General features: G+C 38.4%; 1 protein-coding gene across 1 annotated transcript in view; it reads left to right on the plus strand.

Moving 5' to 3' along the window:
- The window catches only part of PLCL1 (phospholipase C like 1 (inactive)), a 369,241-nt gene that overhangs the window by 67,264 nt on the left and 282,188 nt on the right, over window positions 1–19,789 (plus strand). The gene's annotated exons all lie outside the window — the stretch shown is intronic.

Below are 19,789 nucleotides of genomic sequence, written 5' to 3' on the forward strand. Positions count from 1 at the left end.
GTATTCCAGTTCTACCATTTACTAGCTTGTGACCTTGGTCGAGTTATGCAACTTCTCTAAGCTTCAGGTTTCCCATTTGAAAAATAGGAACGATGATGGTGATACCTATCTCATAGGATAATGGACAGGATTAGGTGAGGGAATCCTTATAAAGTGCTTGGTGCATAATAATTTCTCATAAGTATTAGGCAGTTTCATGATTATTGTTGTTATAATAATTATTATTTTATTATGACTGTTGTCTAAACTCTGCTTTGTCTATTCTGTTTTTTTAAATAAGTGTATATAAGAGGGACTTGAGGAAAAAAAAGTGTTGTCATAATAGAAAAGAAGCCAATGACTACAGGATGATAGGCTGAAATACAACTATTTGATAATAACATTGATTAGGCTCTTAATAGATGTTTGCACCATTCTAATGTGTTTCACATGCATGATCTCATTGAATCATCATGTATGGTAAGAGCTATCACTCATTTTTTTTTCTGATGAGAAAACTGAAGCACAGAGAGATTAAGTAATTTGTTCTCAATTTCTAGCATGCACCGTGTTAGAGTCACTATACTGGCTTTAAGAGAATCCTGGAGGGAGCATTTCCAAATTACTTATTTTTGTTACAAGATTATTCAATATGAAGCTTATGCTTATTCAATAAAAATTATCCACTACAAAATCATTCAAAAAAACTATCCAGTTAAAACACATGTCCTTTTAGATTAGGGGTAAAAAGCCTCAGCCTCTTAGCCTCCAGGTGGGAGCCTACGTAGGCACAGACTGCCCTTTTTCTCTCTGGTGGCTGCCTAGGCCACATCCTCAGTGTCAAAGTCAGAGCCTGCAGCCAGCGGAGGAACAGCATGGACCCTGCAGCAAGATCGTTCCATCAAAGTGTGATGGTCAGGTTCCTGAACTTTATGGTGGAGAGGCTTGGAGAGGCTCCTTGGGGCTGTGGCTGCCCACAACCAGGCTATAATTGGCCTTTGCAAAGTAGCAAGCTCTTGGGCTCTGCTACCCCCACCCATCTGGCTGTGAGTTTTATGAATATGCAAGTAATGGAACCCTTATTTGTGGCTATCATTGGGGCTGATGAGTCACAACTCATACATTCATATGGTTCACAATGTCACACAACTAGGGGATGCAGTAAGAGGGAAATGGAGCTTTCAGATTCAGACAGTCTTCACTCTATCTGTGTCTTGCCACTGTATCAGACCACCTTCCTTGATAAGGAAAATCTTAAAAAAAAAAAAAAAACAGTAAATAAAGGAGAGCTGAAATTGGTGTTTCAATCTGCTAGATTCTTGGCACATGATAATCAAGGCTTAAATTTTGCTGAAGAACATTCTAGAAAAGACTTCAGTACATTGAGAAAATATAAACAAAACTTTGAATTCAATGGCTCTTGTAAGTTGTTTATTTATTTATTTCTTGTTGATCTCCTAGTGTAGTTCATTTCATCTTCACATTCAACCATTAAGTGACATCATCTTCTTCAAGGAAACAGTTTTTGCATTTGCTAAGGCTGACGTGAATAACACAATATTATCAATATTTCTAGAGTGGTTCTTTAACCAAAATATAAGTATAATTTCAAGCAAGCTTCTGAAATTTTACTTATAAATTTTTTTATCCCTTTCAAAGGTGGAAACAAATCAATAAGCCTATTTACTTGATAGTTTGTCCAAATATTTAACTTTATTCAGTGAGGAAAGGAAAGTAGATTATTTTTTACTATTGCAATTTGATGATGAAATAGTTTCATTAAGGAAAAAGTATCTTTGTAATAATTATAGTTTAAAAAATTTCAAATATGTAGATAAGTAAAAATAAAAATAATTAATAATTTCTCCAGCCAGAGATAATCATTGTTAATATTTGGTTTTTATAATGGAATAACTTTTTAAAATTACTGTTTATTATAGGAAAATATATTAACAGAAAGTGAAATTTTCTGTTTAGAATAACCTTGAGAGATTTTTCAAAAGAGACTTGAGTCCTGCAAAGCATTAAAAAAAGTAGAAAAGAACCTCATCTGATTTTTAAACTGTAAAAATTCAAATTAAAAATTTTATGTTTCTTACATAGCTGTTTTAGATTTAGATTAAGTCTATGACTCAATAATTACATTTTTGTATTATGTAGCATAATTTTGTGCTTAGATAAATTTGTATGATACACTGCTGCTGCTGCTAAGTCGCTTCAGTCATGTCCGACTCTGTGCGACCCCCTAGACGGCAGCCCACCAGGCTACCTCGTCCCTGGGATTCTCCAGGCAAGAACACTGGAGTGGGTTGCCATTTCCTTCTCCAATGCAGGAAAGTGAAAAGTGAAAGTGAAGTCGCTCAGTCTGTCTGACCCTCAGCGACCCCATGGACTGCAGCCCACCAGGCTCCTCCATCCATGGGATTTCTCAGGCAAGAGTACTGGAGTGGGGTGCCATTGCCTTCTCGTATGATACACTAGATTTCTTATATATTGTAGTATATTGCATATTTGTGCCTATTTTCAAGATTTTGAGTATTTATTAATTTAAATTTGAAACAATCAAGATAACCAAAATATTCTTCAACAGTAGAATAGATGAATAATGGTTTACATTATTATATGGAATACTGCATAGCAATGAATAAGGGAACTACAGCCATGTACAACCACAGGAATAAGTCTCACAAGCTTACTGTTGCCTGAAAGAAGCCAGACACAACCTGCTTGTGTTTATATCAAGTTCAACAATAAGTATAACTACAACTATAGTTGGGATGATCAGGATAGTTACGGAGTCAGGATACTTGCTACTTTAGGGGGAGGCAGAAGGGGTTAGTGATAGGAAAGGCAGAGAAAATATCAGAATGATCTGTATGTTCACCTGCGTGGTAGTTATATAGGTTTATAGGTTTATTTACTTACAAAAACAATTCATTGACCTTCACTTACATTGTGTGTACTATGCCATATGTATGATATAATTCGATGTAAAATGTAAACAATTATTAAAGAAGTCATTTATTTGATATCTGCTCTTGCTGTCCATCTGACATTCAATCTTCATATCATTTTCTTAGGGAAATACAATCTGCTTTCTTGTCATTCATTCATGGTTTCCAAGAAGTCCTTGGGTTTTCTTTGTTTGTTTGTTTTTAAAAGATCGTACTGCTACTCTTTGTTTTTTTTTTCTCTATTGTGAAAAATTTCCAACTTATTTAACTATTTTCTAGGTGGTTGATGAGTTTTATTCGTTCTTGTGCACAGCAGATATGTGAGACAGGCTGCTATTGCTGTCTCTTGTTCAGATAAGGAAAGTAGACAAAGGGGAGAAAATGTTTGGCTGAACCTGGAATTGGAATGCAGTTCTTTTAACATTCCTCTGTGCTGTCAGATTATAGAGCTCTGCTACAGTCATAGATATCTTAGAATTTCAAAATGCCTTGACTCTCAGGGAAAAAAGATTTCCATGAGCACAAAGAGACTCTAACTATAAAAATATTTTGTACATTAAATTTGTGTTTGTGTCGAAGAACAATGGATAAGTACATTGCAGGGGTGGAGAAGGTACTCATGGATGCAAAAATATCTCAGAACACTGGGTGTTGTGCCCCTCTTTGGGGAAAACAGATCCAGGAGCATGACTATAATATAAAATGATGAGGGTCTGTGCAAGAATTTGTAGGACCACAGAGGAGGAGCCAGTAACCAACCAGCTTCATATGACAGGGATATTTGTGGGTCTTCTGAAGGAGTGGATGCCTGAATCTAATCTTACATATTTAAGGTTGTATTTACAACTAGATAGGTTGGTTAGATTTTTTTCATTTTTCCCTTGTGATGTTTCCATCTCCCAACTTTAGGAAACTTCAGATTCTCATAGAACACATATCTTTCTGAACTGAGAATACCAGATTGAATTTCCATAGATGACAGAGGAAAGCTTCTTGAAGACAGAGTATCTTAGTAATCCTTCACCAGGCTTGTTTTGGAAGGGACTTGTTTTTTAAAGATAGTTTTTTATAGTAGTTTTAGGTCCATAGCGCAACTGAGAGGAAGGTACCAGGGTTTCCAGAATACTTCCCTCCCTCCCACCCCAGCAGATAGATAGCCTCCATCTTATAGCATACTTCTCCAGAGTAGTGCATTTGTTACAATTGATGAACCTTTGTTGACACATCATAATCTTCCAAAGTTCACAGTTTACATTAGGGTTCACTCTTGGTGTTGTATATTCTATGGATCTGGACAAACGTATAATGCCATGTATCCATCATTATGTATCAGAATATTTTTACCGCCCTAAAAATCCTCTGTGCTCTGTAAAGGGGGCTATTTTTGGTAGGAGTAATTTCTTCAGTTGTATACCACACTTATCTTGGGTGTGTGTTAGTCCCTTCAGTTCAGTTCAGTTCAGTCGCTCAGTCGTGTCCAACTCTTTGCGACCCCATGGACTGCAGCATGCCAGGATTCCCTGTCCATAACCAACTCCCCAAGCTTACTCAAACTCATGTCCATTGAGTTGGTGATGCCATCCAATCATCTCATCCTCTGTCATCCCCTTCTCCTCCCACCTTCAATCTTTCCCAGCATTAGGGTCTTGTCAAATGAGTTAGTTCTTTGCATCAGGTGGCCAAAATATTGGAGTTTCAGCGTCAGCATCAGTCCTTCCAAAGAATATTCAGGACTGATTTCCTTTAGGATGGACTGGTTAGAACTCCTTGCAGTCCAAGGGACTCTCTAACGTCTTCTCCAGCACAGTTCAAATGCATAAATTCTTCAGCGCTCAGCTTTCCTTATAGTCCAACTCTCACATCCATACATGACTACTGGAAAAACCATAGCTTGGACTAGACAGAGCTTTGTTGGCAAAGTAATGTCTCTGTTTTTTAATATGCTGTTTAGGTTGGTCATAGCTTTTTTTCCAAGGAGCAAGCATCTTTTTATTTCATGGATACAGTCACCATCTGCAGTGATTTTGGAGCCCAAGAAAATCAAGTCTGTCACTGTTTCCATTATTTTCCCCATCTATTTGCCATGAAGTGATGAGACCAGATGCCATGATTCACTTTTCTGAATGTTGAATTTTAAGCCAACTGTTTCACTCTCCACTTTCACTTTCATTAAGAGACTCTTTAGTTCTTCTTCACTTTCTGCTGGGTTCAATCCCTGGGTCGGGAAGATCCTCTGGAGAAGGGACTGGCATCCCACTCCAATAATCTTGCCTGGAGAATCCCATGAACAGAAGAGCCTGGTGGGCTATAGTCCATGGGATTGCAAACAGTTGGACACATCTAAGTGACTAAGAAAGTTAGAAAGTGACTAAGAAAGTTAGTCACTTAGATGTCCAAGAGGATCTTCCCGACCCAGGGATCGAACCTGCGTCTTCTGCATTGCAAGTGGCTTCTTTACTGTCTGAGCCACCTGGAAAATCCCATTTACCTTGTCAGCAAATTTAAAGTGCTGAACTCTTAAGTTCAAGGTTGTTTAGATGTTTTAGTTCAGCCAAATTCTAACACCATCAAAACATGCATATAGAAATCCAATTGCAAATAAATTTATTGAGCTACATAGAGCCTTTTGATGGTAATAATTAAAAATGTAGGTACTGTGGATTTCATTTATAGGCCAGTAAATGAACGTTAAGTTTTCAAGAAGCAAAATCTCATGTACATTACATAATGCTAACACAGGCAACCTCCCAAGGTTGACATTTTTGTTTTTCAGATCTGATGTTTGCATCATCTTACTCTTTATTTATTACTTTCAGTATCTGAACTCTTGTTTGTAAGCAGGCCTAACCAAATTTCAGCAATGAGATTCAGTTACAGAAGGAGAACACAATAGCATCAAAACCTTCATTCAGAAGTAGTATTTTTCCTTTCTCAATAGACACATCCTAGTATGTCTAGTGACATTCACTAAGGTGACTCCTTAAAATATTTAAAAAATACTTCTAGAGCAGTTGCTGCTGCTGCTGCTAAGTCACTTCAGTCGTGTCCGACTCTGTGCGACCCCATAGACGGCAGCCCACCAGGCTCCCCAGTCCCTGGGATTCTCCAGGCAAGAACACTGGAGTGGGTTGCCATTTCCTTCTCCAATGCATGAAAGTGAAAAGTGAAAGTGAAGTCATTCAGTCGCGTCTGACTCTTAGCGACACCATGGACTGCAGCCTACCAGGCTCCTCCATCCATGGGATTTTCCAGGCAAGAGTACTGGAGTGGGGTGCCATTGCCTTCTCCGGTAAAAAAGGTGGTGCTTCTCAAATCTGAAAGAATATTTAAATATATGTAAATAAGACAAGAAATACTTGTAAATATACCACCTTAATTTCTTAAAGCATGTCTTGAAAAAAGTGTTTTTGGGAGGCTAGCATAAATGAAACCAAATGAAATTATAGTGGTTTGCTGTGGAGTTATTAAGTAAGTGCCCTTGGATGAATTTCTTCAGGAGGTTCATAACCCCTTAAAACTGAATACAACATGTGGTAAATCAAAGCATTTCTTCAAGGGCAGGGTGGGTCCTTTCCTTTTATCAGGTTCTTAAAAGGATTAAAACCAATGTCATTAAACTATTGATTAAACCAATGTGACCACTGTGTTTTTATTAGAGAGAGTGAGTTAATATTTGGAAAATGTAACAAGCCTGTAAAATATGTCCATGTATATGGTAACACAGATGAAGGACACTTCTAAGTCTGAGAATGCAATAAAATGCCCGTGTTATCAAAATGTTTGGATAGAGTACTTTATTCTGTTGGTCAGGATATAAAACTTTAATTTTCCTATATGCCCTGTTGCTTTGCTCTATAAACAGTGAGAAATAACATTTGCCATTATCAGAGCTGTGAGTAATCAAGAAGTTGGTATTTTTTTTTTTTTTCTGTTTATTCTATTAGCAGTTTGCTTGTACCATATTCTAGAATGAGTGGTGAATAAAGCAAGTGTGATCTGGTAGCAGCTAGCATTTGACTTGTCACTGAGAATAATCTTATTGGATTTTGAATGGGTTGCTTCATACCACTGAGAACAATTTGCAGCTGGTAAGTACATTTTCCTTTTTGTTAAGAGCAAAGACAACTGTAATTAAGCTCAGCCTATATTTCGGTCTATAAATGTGTTTTAATGGATTTCTATTTTTTCTGGTACACACAAGCAAGATATCCCTTAACTCCACGACGGAAATGCTTCAGATTTGTAATCCTGGATCTATGGAAAAATAAAATGTGTTAGTGTGTGTGTGTATATAATTCACTGAAAAAAGTATGGTGGAAAAGTAGTATCTCCCTTAAGACCAAAGTGAAGTCTCCAAAGCATCTTTGATCCTCCCTTGACTAGACTCCCACTGTGATCTTCAACACTGAATTATAAGTTGGTGGAGGGAGCATCAAGGAAATACTTTATTGCTTTCTTTCTCCATAGTTGCCCTGAGATCTCAAACATGGCAGCCAGCTGGCTGAATCTGCCCACAGACATGTTTTATTTGGCCCATGCAGTGCTTTAAAAAATTTTGTGCCAACATTTTAATAGAAAGATTTCACATAGTAATCTACATTTCTGGCTGGTCTTGAGAAATCAGAAGATAGGGAAACACTTGGCTGGAGCTGAGAGGCAGCTGTCCCCCTCCTGCTGGGCCACAGCCTTCTTCTACAGCTCGTTCAAGTGCCACCCACCCCACTGGCAGTGAATTCATACACTTATTTACCTGCTGGATTCCTGAGGGCATCAGAGTTTGTGACTAATTTAAGGCTGCCTTTGAGACTATCTTAGTTTTCTAACAACTGCATTTTGTATAACAGCTATCTTCTTGATCCTCGAGAGCCTTATTATTTATTGTTGCATCAACATCTGGCCATCAAATCCAGTAATTTTCAGTTTCAGAGGATTTAGAATTCCTGACTTGGGTTCAGGATGGGAAGGGAGTGCAGATAAAGAGAACATAAATACCTAAAATACTTATCTTTCCCAACACACATTCAGTTGTTGCTATCTACCAAAACTGGTCTGAAATGGTAACTTTAGTGGTGCTACAACTCAAATGTGCTTGCTGGTTTTGAAATTTCATCCAAAATTGTGTGTGCAAGTGTGTGCTGTGTATGGTGTGTGTGTGTGTGTATGTGTTAAGAAAAACAGTTGATTCATTTAAAAGGCATTGAAACATGTAGACTCCTAGGACATTATACTTTCTTTATGATTTGAAGTATAATGGGAAAAATCTTGATGAAGATTTAATAGATTTTGGATTGTCTCTTTAATTCATGAGTCTGCAACTTTCTAATTTCTAAACTTTCAATTACTTTGGTGAGGATGGTGCACGAGACAAATTCAAGCAGCTTTTCTTTCCAGTTCTTTCAAATTACCCTTCCTGGTAAAGACAGAGAAATCTTGCCAGAACTCATACTCAACTTGTTGGAGGGCTAGCCTTATCTTGTTATCTAAGGTCTATGCAAACCACTTCTAATCCCAGTAAATTCTCCAGTTTTGTTAAGATAAAGAGGCTGAAACATGAGGCGTTTAGTAATGTTATGAATGTGAGGGTAATTCTTATCTAACTTTTAAAAGGAAAAATAAAAACTTTGCAAGTGTGGTAATTTGGAGCAATTATGTTTCCCTCAAAACAATTTAGTTTTCATATATTGCTAGACTAGCAAGGCAATGGAAGCATAATAGCACAAAAGCTCCAGGGATTTGAATGTGGGAATGGATAAATGTTTTATAATGACTGAGAGAATTCGTGTCCAACTTTAGGAATAAAAGCTCTGCAAAATTATGAGTGTTTTGGCAGTGCTTATTTATGAACAGAGAAGTGATCTAATGTTTATGAAATTAGGTTTCTTCAGTTCTTTCTCTTAGAGGCAGCCAAGAGAATTTGAGTAAACCACTTTACCTTGCTAAATTTCCCTCAACAGTGAAATTTCTGGAAATATATTTGAATGTTCTGAGTACAGATTATATTGTTTCTGTGATTTTTTTTAGGACTGATAGGAGACACCTATTTTTATGTGAAAAGTAAAAACAAGATACCTTAAGAAAATTGAAAAAATTGTTATTACTTTTCCACTTTTAAAGTCATATTATTTTGCTTGTCTTCAAAAGTTCTAATATACAAGGGAAAACACAAGAAAAAAATTGAATTCCTTTCCTAGGCTATTTTGGAAAAGGCAGTCTGGCTCCAAAAGAACTAGAGATGAGAATATGCCTGGTTAAGATTTTATCTAGCACACCTAGGGTTTAAGATGAGAAAGATTTATGTATAGAAAGAAAGTGGAACACATTTATAATCTCTGCAGTTTGGTCTTTGTTTCTTCACTCACAATATATTAAATACATTTATACTCTGTGCTAGTTTGTCCTAAAAGGACTAAAACATGGACTTTGTCCTTAAGGAGCTTAAATCTCCTTGAAAGACATTATTATTCTTCCCTATGGGAACATCACTGGGGAAAATATTCAAATTGTACGTACATGATCAAAAGCAAACATGTACCAGGGCCTGACAGTTTTTCTGTTCTTATAGGCAGTTGCCTTTACCTCATTTGTACCTGATGATTTACTGGTTAGAGTATAACTGTATCTGTATAGAGTATAACTGTAATTTAGAAATAAACTTTATTTATTTATGATGATTTCTTTCTTTAAAGCCTGGAAAACCCTATGGACGGAGGAGCTTGGTAGGCTGCAGTCCATGGGATCACTGAGAGTCGGACACGACTCATCGACTTCACTTTCACTTTTCACTTTCACACATTGGAGAAGGAAATGGCAACCCACTCCAGTGTTCTTGCCTGGAGAATCCCAGAGACAGGGGAGCCTGGTGGGCTGCCATCTATGGGGTCACACAGAGTCGGACACGACTGAAGTGACTTAGCAGCAGCAGCAGCATGCGTATCGGAAAATGTCTAAATGTGCAGAAGTGATCCTTTTAAAGTGAAGTCAATCTGAATCTAGAGCTGTAATAGGAAATTTAGATTGGACTACCTTGTGGTTCTCCTTCAGAATTATTTGATTCTCGTCAGCCTGGGAGCTCCCTGAAGGCAGCGACTTGGATCTCCAACTCCTAATACATTTCTTGGCCTACAGTAAATGCCCATGGTACCTTGCCTGCTGACAAATGATGGGTTTCTGTTGCGCAGGTGTGTAGGTCTCAGCACCCTGTGAGAAAATCGAGTGACTTCGGGAGAGACAGAGGCGAATGCAACAATCATGCAAATAAACAACATTCTTACCTCACTAATCAGTTTTTCGTTTATAAGGAGGACAGCCCTCTTATTTTGTGGGCAGAGCACAATTTGTGAAATAGCCTGAGATTTTGGGTGCCAGGTGGTATCTTTTGCCTGAATTCTTGTGCACCTAGTTCAGACTAGCTTCATGGCTTTGCCAAACACCACTCTTCATTACAGCAGTCTGATTGGAAGATTAGAGCAGTGCCTCTGTGTGTGTGTATGTGTGTGTGTGAGAGAGAGACAGAGAGAGAGGGAGACAGAGAGAGAGATCTGGTTTTCTGTATCATCTCTGCTACCAGCCATGTGACCTCGGCAACTCACTTAACCTCTAGGCCTCCAAGTCATTCCTTTCTAGGTGTTGTCTTGGTTTTAAAATGCTGGAGTTGGGATTCTTAATTGATGTGGCCCATTAAATTCCAATTGGCTATTTGAAGTGCATATATTAGTTTTTCTATTAGTCTGTGTGCTCTTGGAAGTCAGAGGCTATCTGACACATATTGTGTATGCTGTTTTTGAACTTTTTATTAGAGAGAATTTTGAACACAGACAAAACAGATGGATCAGCTTAGTGAAACTCCATTACCCAGCTTCAACCATCAAACACATGGCCAGTCCTGTCTCATCATGCCCCATTTTCTTATCTTCCTTTATTTGGAAGCAAATCTTAGATACGCCATTTAATCTATAAATATTTTATATATACACTGTTTTTTTTTTTTTTTTTTAGCCTCTGAGGCATCTACCACAGAACTTTGTACGTATTATGTAATAGGGTGATAAATTTTGAATAAATGAATGAGGCTGGGCTGTGAGAGGCACTCCAACCCACACTCCATATTATACATCTTTTAAATGCTTAATAAAATTTGTTAACTTATTTTTCAGAGTGGAGGAGGAAGAGAAATCAGAGTTTTCAGCTATTGGAATCTTTATGTGGTCGGAATATTAAAAGGTGTCATTACCTATTAGATGTAATCACCTCATCACTAGGGAGCCCAGCATACTCCAGGAAGTTAAAGTACTTGCCAAAGATTAGGAAAAAGCCACCTAACTTTATGGACGCATCTTGATGAACTGTCTTAGTGGTGGTAGATGACACAACTTAAAGGCTTTTCAAACAATGATTATCTAATTCACTGAGAACTTGAAAATTTATAGGAAGGACTCAGCTACTTCTCTTTATTTTATATTTTCTATTACCTGTTTCCCAAGCTTTCTCTGTCTCCTATAAAGCAGGCTGTTTACCCTGCTTTCTTTCCTTTTCATTATTTTTCTGACAATGCTCAAGTCTTCAGGGGAATTTTCTCAGAGCACTGAATTAGGCAGAATATATTTTAGCCAAAGTACCTGTGCTTACTTTGGAGGTATTACTCCCAAACTTATAGGCAATGTTCTTTGTATAACATCATGAATAAAATAGTAAAACAAGAATAAAAAATTCAAAGTGAAAAATCTCCCTTAGTATACATGGAAAGACTTGGACAAGAGTGTTCATAGCAGCTTTATTTATAATACCTAAAACTGCAAATAATTCAAATGTCTGTTACCAGAATGGATAAATGGAATATTATGCAGAAGAATAAACTATAGCTATCTAGAAGAATATGGATGATTTTTACAGGTATAATGTTAAGTGAACACTGTATTATTCCATTTATACCAGTTTCAAAACGAGGCAACTGAATTTGTAGAATCTGAAGTCAGGACAGTAGTTAACTTTATGAGAGGATGGGTGGTGACTAGAGGGGTATGAGAAAGCATTCTAGGTGCTGAAAATGTTCTGCAACCTGACCTGGGAGTTGGTCACACAGGTGTGCTCACTTTGTAAAATTTCATTGAACTGGCTACTTAAGACCTGTGTACCTCACAATGTGCGTATTATATTTCAATGAAAAAAGAAAAAACCCTTCCCTTTTGACTACCTAGGAACACCTAAAGTTTAAGCTAGTTGTTTACTTGACCTTGTAAGAAATAAGGCTTGCCTCAGTAATCTGATTTTTTTTCTCTTTTGAAGGACAGAACTGGTAGATTGAGGAAGGAGTAATAGATGCATAATGTTTTTATTGTACAAAGCATTTGTTTCCCTGCTTAATGAGATAATCATCTAACAAACCATGAAACTGTGGTCAAGATGAACTGTTAGTAGACCTGTTGGTGTTGGAAGCTCTGGAGAGCTTATTATTATTCTATAAGGGTCATGTAAGGGAAGGCCCTGGCTCAGTGTTAGAGTATGTATTAGAAACCATAATTATTAATACCTTAGTATGGCAAGAGGGATTCAGAAAGAAGTTCAGCATTTAATTATAAGAGACCATGTAAATATAAGTAGCATTTAATTTCTTTATTGACATGTAGTTGATTTACAATATTAATTTCAAGTGTAATTAAAATTGCATTTTAATACAAGTAAACCGAAGCTGAATGGATCAAGTGAATATGTGTATATACATTCTAAGTCCTTCAGTTGTGTCCGATTCTTTGGGACCCTATGGGCTGTAGCCTGCCAATAATAGATACATGTGTATGTATAACTAAATCACTTTGCTGTACACCTGAAACTAATACAACATTGTTAATATACTCCAATATAAAATAAAATTTTGAAAAATATAAAAATATTTCTTTTTTAAAAAAGAAAAGCAAGCATGATACAATGCTGACCTTTATATAAATATAAATAGTAACACTTTTATGTAGAAGAAGTTTCTTCCTTATATCAGACTGAGTAGAGCTACTTTGGGGGACCAGGTGCAAAACTGGACATGATTGTACTATTGGAAACATTTGACTCTGGTGCCTTCCTTCTGCTTTTCTTTTTTAGTACAGGGTGGCATAGTATAAAAACATGAATTTAGAAGTCAACTGCCTTTGGTTTAAATCTTTCCGCTATCTCAAGCTGACTGACTGGGCCAGTAACTTCTCTGACGTTCAGTTTTCTCATCCTTAAAATGGAGACTCTACTAACTGGAAAATTTAATGAGCATATCATGTCTCTCTTTATACCAGGATTTATCAGGCAGGATTTTGTGTGACTGCGTAATCTGTAAGTAATTATAAATAATCTACATAATCTATAAAATAATTATAAATATACAGGAATTTATTCCATTTAAGAGAAGCCTAGAGATTGGCAGTCCAACAATGGTGTGTCTGCTTCCTGAAATCACCAGCAATTTAGGCTTCATTTAAACTCTTTAATTAGAGATTTTAACATGTGAATTCCATTCTGAAGGTTATCACATGACTTAGATGGCTGCTGTAGGGCCAGCCATCTTCCTTATTATAGGCAGTATGAAGGAAGATCACATATAAGGCAAAAAAGATGAAACTCCCATCCAAGTTAGCTCTTTCAGTTTTTTAGAAGTCCTATAAACACTTTCGGAGAAGGCAATGGCACCCCACTCCAGTACTCTTGCCTGGAAAATCCCATGGACGGAGGAGCTTGGTAGGCTGCAGTCCGTGGGGTCGCTAAGAGTCAGACACGACTGAGCAACTTCACTTTCGATTTTCACTTTCATGCATTGGAGAAGGAAATGGCAACCCACTCCAGTGTTCTTGTCTGGAGAATCCCAGGGACGGGGAAGCCTGGTGGGCTGCCGTCTATGGGGTCACACAGAGTCGGACACGACTGAAGCGACTTAGCAGCAGCAGCAACATAAACACTTTCACTTATTTCTTATTGGCCACAATTTAGTTCTATAACCTTGCTTAGCAGTAGGAAGAGGCTGGGAATCGTAGTCTTTTAGCTGGAATAAAATTGGGGTTTGGTCACTTAGAAAGACATGGTTAGTACATTTTGGGAGGCAACTAGGAGTCTTGACCACAGTGTTCACAATAGAACATCCCTCCTGATCCTCTGCCTATCTTAATAAATGGTACCACCATCCACTAGATAGCTCAGTCTGAGAACGTGGGATTCATTCACCATTCTTTTCTTTTTCTTATACTATATCCAGATTAACACCAAGTTCCACAACTCTGAAATATATTCTTAAATTGGACCTTCTCTCTATTTCCATTATTAAATCCACAATTCAAGTCACCATTATCTCTTATCTGGATGATTTCAGTTGTTTCATGACTGGTCTTATTTCTTGTCTTGCTTCTCTACAGATTGCCTGCATAGTAAACAAGATGATTTTCTAAAAAACTAAGTGAAATTCCATCACTCTCCTGCCTAAAACCATCCAGTAGCTTCCCACTGCGATAAAAATAAGTCTCACCTTCTTACCTTGTCCTACAAGGCCTTCTGTGGTTTGGCCCCTGCCTCTCTAAACCTATCATCCACAGGTCTTCCTGCTCTAATCATGAAGCATGGCCACCTTTTTGTCCCTTGAATGTACCAAGCATATGCTACTATTAGTGAGAGAGTAATAAGGAAGTGAAAAGTGAAAGTGAAGTTAGTGTCTGATTCTTTGCAACCCCATGAACTGTAGCCTGCCAGGCTCCTCCATCCATGGGATTCTCCAGGTAAGAATACTGGAGTGGGTTACCATTTCCTTCTCCAGGGGATCTTTCCGACCCAGGGATCGAACCCAAATCTCCCGCATTGCAGGCAGACCCTTTACTGTCTGAGCCACCAGGGAAGTCATAGGAAGGGATGGGGTCAAATCAGAGTATGTCATATCTTTCAGCAGTAAAATAAAAGGCAATGAGAGAAGCTGTAAGACGTGCTACACAGAAGTTTAGGCTGTGAGAATCAGATCGTGAATTTCAGAATCCCTTTGTGTTCTCTTTACTGATGATGGAGGAAAGATGAACTATGAGCTCCTCTGTCTTCACGTGGAATAAAAATAGGTTTCAATGATTAATAATTTTAAGAAGAACAAAAAATGCAGGAACAAATGACTGTTATCAGGTTAAAGAAGTAACCATACAAGAGATAATAAATCAGTCAAAAAATGTCCCAGTTCTGTTTTGAAGGTAAAGACCAGTCTGAAGCACATTCTTGAGCAATTTTGCAGGATCCAAACCCTCTCTAGCACTCAACCACCAGAATAACTGGAGCCTAAGGAATGATGATACTGACCTTTGCTGGGTCCCGTGACTTCCCTCAATGAGGTGCCTGGATTTTGTCAACCTAGAGTGACCTTTGCCTAATTTTAATGGTGAAATCTCCACCCCCGAGGGCAGAGATTGCTGCCATTTTTGCACATGCAGGGTATGAGCCTGTGGTTGCACTGCACGGACACATTGAGAATGCCACGTCTGCATGGGAGATTACTCTCATCCTTTCATGAAAATGCATGCATGCTTAGCTTAAAACTTCCCTGATCTTGCTGTTCAGGGAGATAGTGCTTTGAAAGCTATCTCTTTGTCTCCTTATTTTTCATAAGGAATAAATGCTTTTGCTTTGATTAAAAGTGCTTGGCATGTTCATTGGCTATACACCCCAAGTGACTGACCATTGAGTCTGGTAACACTACCTCACACCTTTGTCCTGGAACACTCTTCTCCATTTGTGTATGATTAATCCCTTCTCATATTTTGGTTCTCAGCTCACATGTCCCTCCCTCAGATAAACCTTCACTGACTACCTAGCAAAAGAAGTTCTTTCTAACCTCATGTCTAAGTTGCCCTCTGTCCCATGATGTAATTATATTTGCTTCAGTGCTTAACTTGCCCTTCAAGAAGCACTCTTGTGCAGCACCATCAGTGCAGAATTAATTGATTGATTAAAACCTCTTTGAAGGGCAAATTGACCAGTATCTATTAGAATTAAAAACTGTAACTTTATGAGGGCAAGGGAAACTGTACCTGAAGTTGCTGCTGCTGCTACCTGCAGTAGGAGTTGAGTAACTGGTTAAAAGAATAGTGATTCCGAGGATTAAATCACTAAGTGTTTGATCCCAGTTTTTTCCCTCCTGCTTTTCTATTCCATGCCTTTCATCCAATATTTAAGGTCTCATCTGCTAAGAGTAACACATACCCTTTAAAGGTCAAATTTCTCAAGTGGGTGTATCCCTGTCCTTTGGGTAAGGCCTCATGATTAATCTAGTACATCTTCCTGGAATTTCTATTTTATTAGAAGGATTGTGAGAAAAGTACTTTTCTACCAAAAAGGTTTGGAGGTAGTTAAAGTTTGAGGACCTTCTAGGTTTCTTAGGGAAGGAGCTCAGTCTCTTTGACATTAGGGACAATTTAGTGGAAAGATTTGAGACACACTGCTTAAAGGTATTGGCTCCTGGGTGGATGTTTGCATTTTAAAAGAGAATTCTCCAATTCATTATGCAGTGTCTATTGAGGAATTGTGCTTACCAGTAAGCACAGTTTAGCATGAAGCCCTAGGTGCAGAGGCAACAAAAAGTCTTCCTAAACTGTACATTTGTATATTCTCTTCAGTTTGCAAAATGCTTTAACATATATTATTTTATCTAATTGAATTGCTGCATCAACCAAGTTGAATGTAAGCATGGGAGCTGCTTGCAACCCACAAATAATCACCAGGGACTGTTGTTGTTTAGTTGCTAAGTTGTGTCCGACTCTTTTTGCAACCCCATGGAATGTAGCCGGCCAGGCATGAAGAGAATAAAACTTTTCAAATAGTGTTACATGTTAAAATAATTGAAATGTAAGTCCTCCTTACATTTTAGGGGAAAGAGAGTAACTTTCCCCTAAACCAAAGTCAATTTAGCCCATGATCAATTTTTAAAGTTTTGTTAGTAAGACAGTGAGAAAACAAAGTTTATTTTTTAATTTATTTTTATTTGACTTAATTGACTAAGATTAAGCCTTTTTATTTTGAGTATTTCAAAGTTATTTGCATTGGATTCTTCATTAACTCTCTGGTTGTCTTTTTCTTCTGATTTTCTACTGAGTTTTGGTCTTTTCCTTTTTATAATTTGTAAAGATCCAAAATACATCGAGATATGAAATCAACCCTTTCCTGTCTTATACGTTTCAAATATTTGTTCCCAAGTAATTGTTTAAGAACAACCATCGACTTTCAGTTAGGTGAAAATGTGCTTCATTTGAAACAAAGATTTATGAATGCGTAAAATGTCAGGGAGAGAGCAAGAGGTTCAGAGGAAAAGTTCAGGAGGTTGTGTAATGAATCTGGTGTTTTCTAGCCTTATGATCTTGGACAGTTAATGTCAGGGAGTCTCACTTTCCTCAGCTATAGTGTGGGAATGGTTACGGTACTTCCTCAGAGATCGTGGGGGATTATTAATATCACACATGTGAAAGTACTCTATAGTCAGTTCAGTTCAGTTCAGTTGCTCAGTCATTTCCAACTCTTTGCAACCCGATGAATCACAGCACGCCAGGCCCCCTCGTCCATCACCAACTCCTGGAGTTCACTCAAACTCATGTGCATCCAGTCGGTAATGCCATCCAGCCATCTGATCCTCTGTCGTCCCCTTCTCCTCCTGCCCCCAATCCCTCCCAGCATCAGAGTCTTTTGAAATGAGTCAATACTTCTCATGAGGTGGCCAAAGGATTGGAGTTTCAGATTCAGCATCAGTCCTTTCAATGAAGACCCAGGACTGATCTCCTTTAGGATGGACTGGTTGGATCTCCTTGCAATCCAAGGGACTCTGAAGAGTCTTCTCCAACACCACAGTTCAAAAGCATCAATTCTTTGGCACTCAGCTTTCTTCACAGTCCAACTCTCACATCTATACATGACCACTGGTAAAACCATAACCTTGACTAGATGGACCTTTGTTGGCAAAGTAATATCTCTGCTTTTGAATATGCTATCTAGGTTGGTCATAACTTTTCTTCCAAGGAGTAGGCATCTTTTACTTTCATGGCTGCAATCACCATCTGCAGTGATTTTGGAGCTCCCCAAAATAAAGTCTGACACTGTTTCCACTGTTTCCCCATCTATTTCCCATGAGGTGATGGGACCAGATGCCATGATCTTCGTTTTCTGAATGTTGAGCTTTAAGCCAACTTTTTCATTCTCCTCTTTCACTTTCATCAAGAGGCTTTTTAGTTCCTCTTCACTTTCTGCCATAAGGGTGGTGCCATCTGCATATCTGAGGTTATTGATATTTCTCCTGGCAATCTTGATTCAAACTTGTGCTTCCTCCAGCCCAGCGTTTCTCATGATGCACTCTGCATATAAATTAAATAAGCAGGGTGACAATATACAGCCTTGACATACTCCTTTTCCTATTTGGAACGAGTCTGTTGTTCCATGTCCAGTTCTAACTGTTGCTTCCTGACCTGCATACAGGTTTCTCAAGAGGCAGGTCAGGTGGTCTGGTATTCCCATCTCTTTCAGAATTTTCCACAGTTTATTGTGATCCACACAGTCAAAGGCTTTGGCATAGTCAATAAAGCAGAAATAGATGTTTTTCTGGAACTCTCTTGTTTTTTCCCATGATCCAGCGGATGTTGGCAATTTGATCTCTGGTTCTTCTGCCTTTTCTAAAACCAGCTTGAACATTAGGAAGTTCATGGTTCACATATTGCTGAAGCCTGGCTTGGAGAATTTTGAGCATTACTTTACTAGCGTGTGCTGCTGCTAAGTCGCTTCAGTCGTGTCTGACTCTGTGTGACCCCATAGATGGCAGCCCACGAGGCTCCCCCATCCCTGGGATTCTCCAGGCAAGAACACTGGAGTGGGTTGCCATTTCTTTCTACAATGCATGAAAGTGAAAAGTGAAAGTGAAGTCGCTCTGTCGTGGCCGACTCCTAGCGACTCCACGGACTGCAGCCTACCAGGCTCCTCCGTCCATTGGGATTTTTCAGGCAAGAGTACTGGAGTGGGTTGCCATTGCCTTCTCCATACTAATGTGTGAAATGAGTGCAATTGTGCGCTAATTTGAGCATTCGTTGGCATTGCCTTTCTTTGGGATTAGAATGAAAACTGACCTTTTCCAGTCCTGTGGCCACTGCTGAGTTTTCCCAATTTGCTGGCATATTGAGTGCAGCACTTTCACAGCATCATCTTTCAGGATTTGAAATAGCTCAACTGGAATTCCATCACCTTCACTAGCTTTGTTCATAGTGATGCTTTCTAAGGCCCACTTGACTTTACATTCCAGGATGTCTGGCTCTAGGTGAGTGATCACACCATCATGATTATCTGGGTCGTGAAGCTCTTTTTGTACAGTTCTTCTGTGTATTCTTGCCACTTCTTCTTAATATCTTCAGCTTCTGTTAGGTCCATACCATTTCTGTCCTTTATCGAGCCCATCTTTGCATGAAATGTTCCCTTGGTATCTCTAATTTTCTTGAAGAGATCTCTAGTCTTTCCCATTCTGTTGTTTTCCTCTATTTCTTTGCATTGATTACTGAGGAAGGCTTTCTTATCTCTCCTTGCTAGTCTTTGGAACTCTGCATTCAGATGCTTATATCTTTCCTTTTCTCCTTTGCTTTTCACTTCTCTTCTTTTCATAGCTATTTGTAAGGCCTCCCCAGACAACCATTTTGCTTTTTTGCATTTCTTTTCCATGGGGATGGTCCTGATCCGTGTCTCCTGTACAACGTCAAAACCCTCATCCATAGTTCATCAGGCACTCTGTCTATCAGATCTAGTCCCTTAAGTCTATTTGTCACTTCCACTGTATAATCATAAGGGATTTGATTTAGGTCATATATGAATGGTCCAGTGGTTTTCCCCACTTTCTTCAA

The sequence above is a fragment of the Bos indicus x Bos taurus genome, chromosome 2 (assembly GCF_003369695.1).
Source record: "Bos indicus x Bos taurus breed Angus x Brahman F1 hybrid chromosome 2, Bos_hybrid_MaternalHap_v2.0, whole genome shotgun sequence".
In the NCBI taxonomy this organism is placed as follows: domain Eukaryota; kingdom Metazoa; phylum Chordata; class Mammalia; order Artiodactyla; family Bovidae; genus Bos; species Bos indicus x Bos taurus.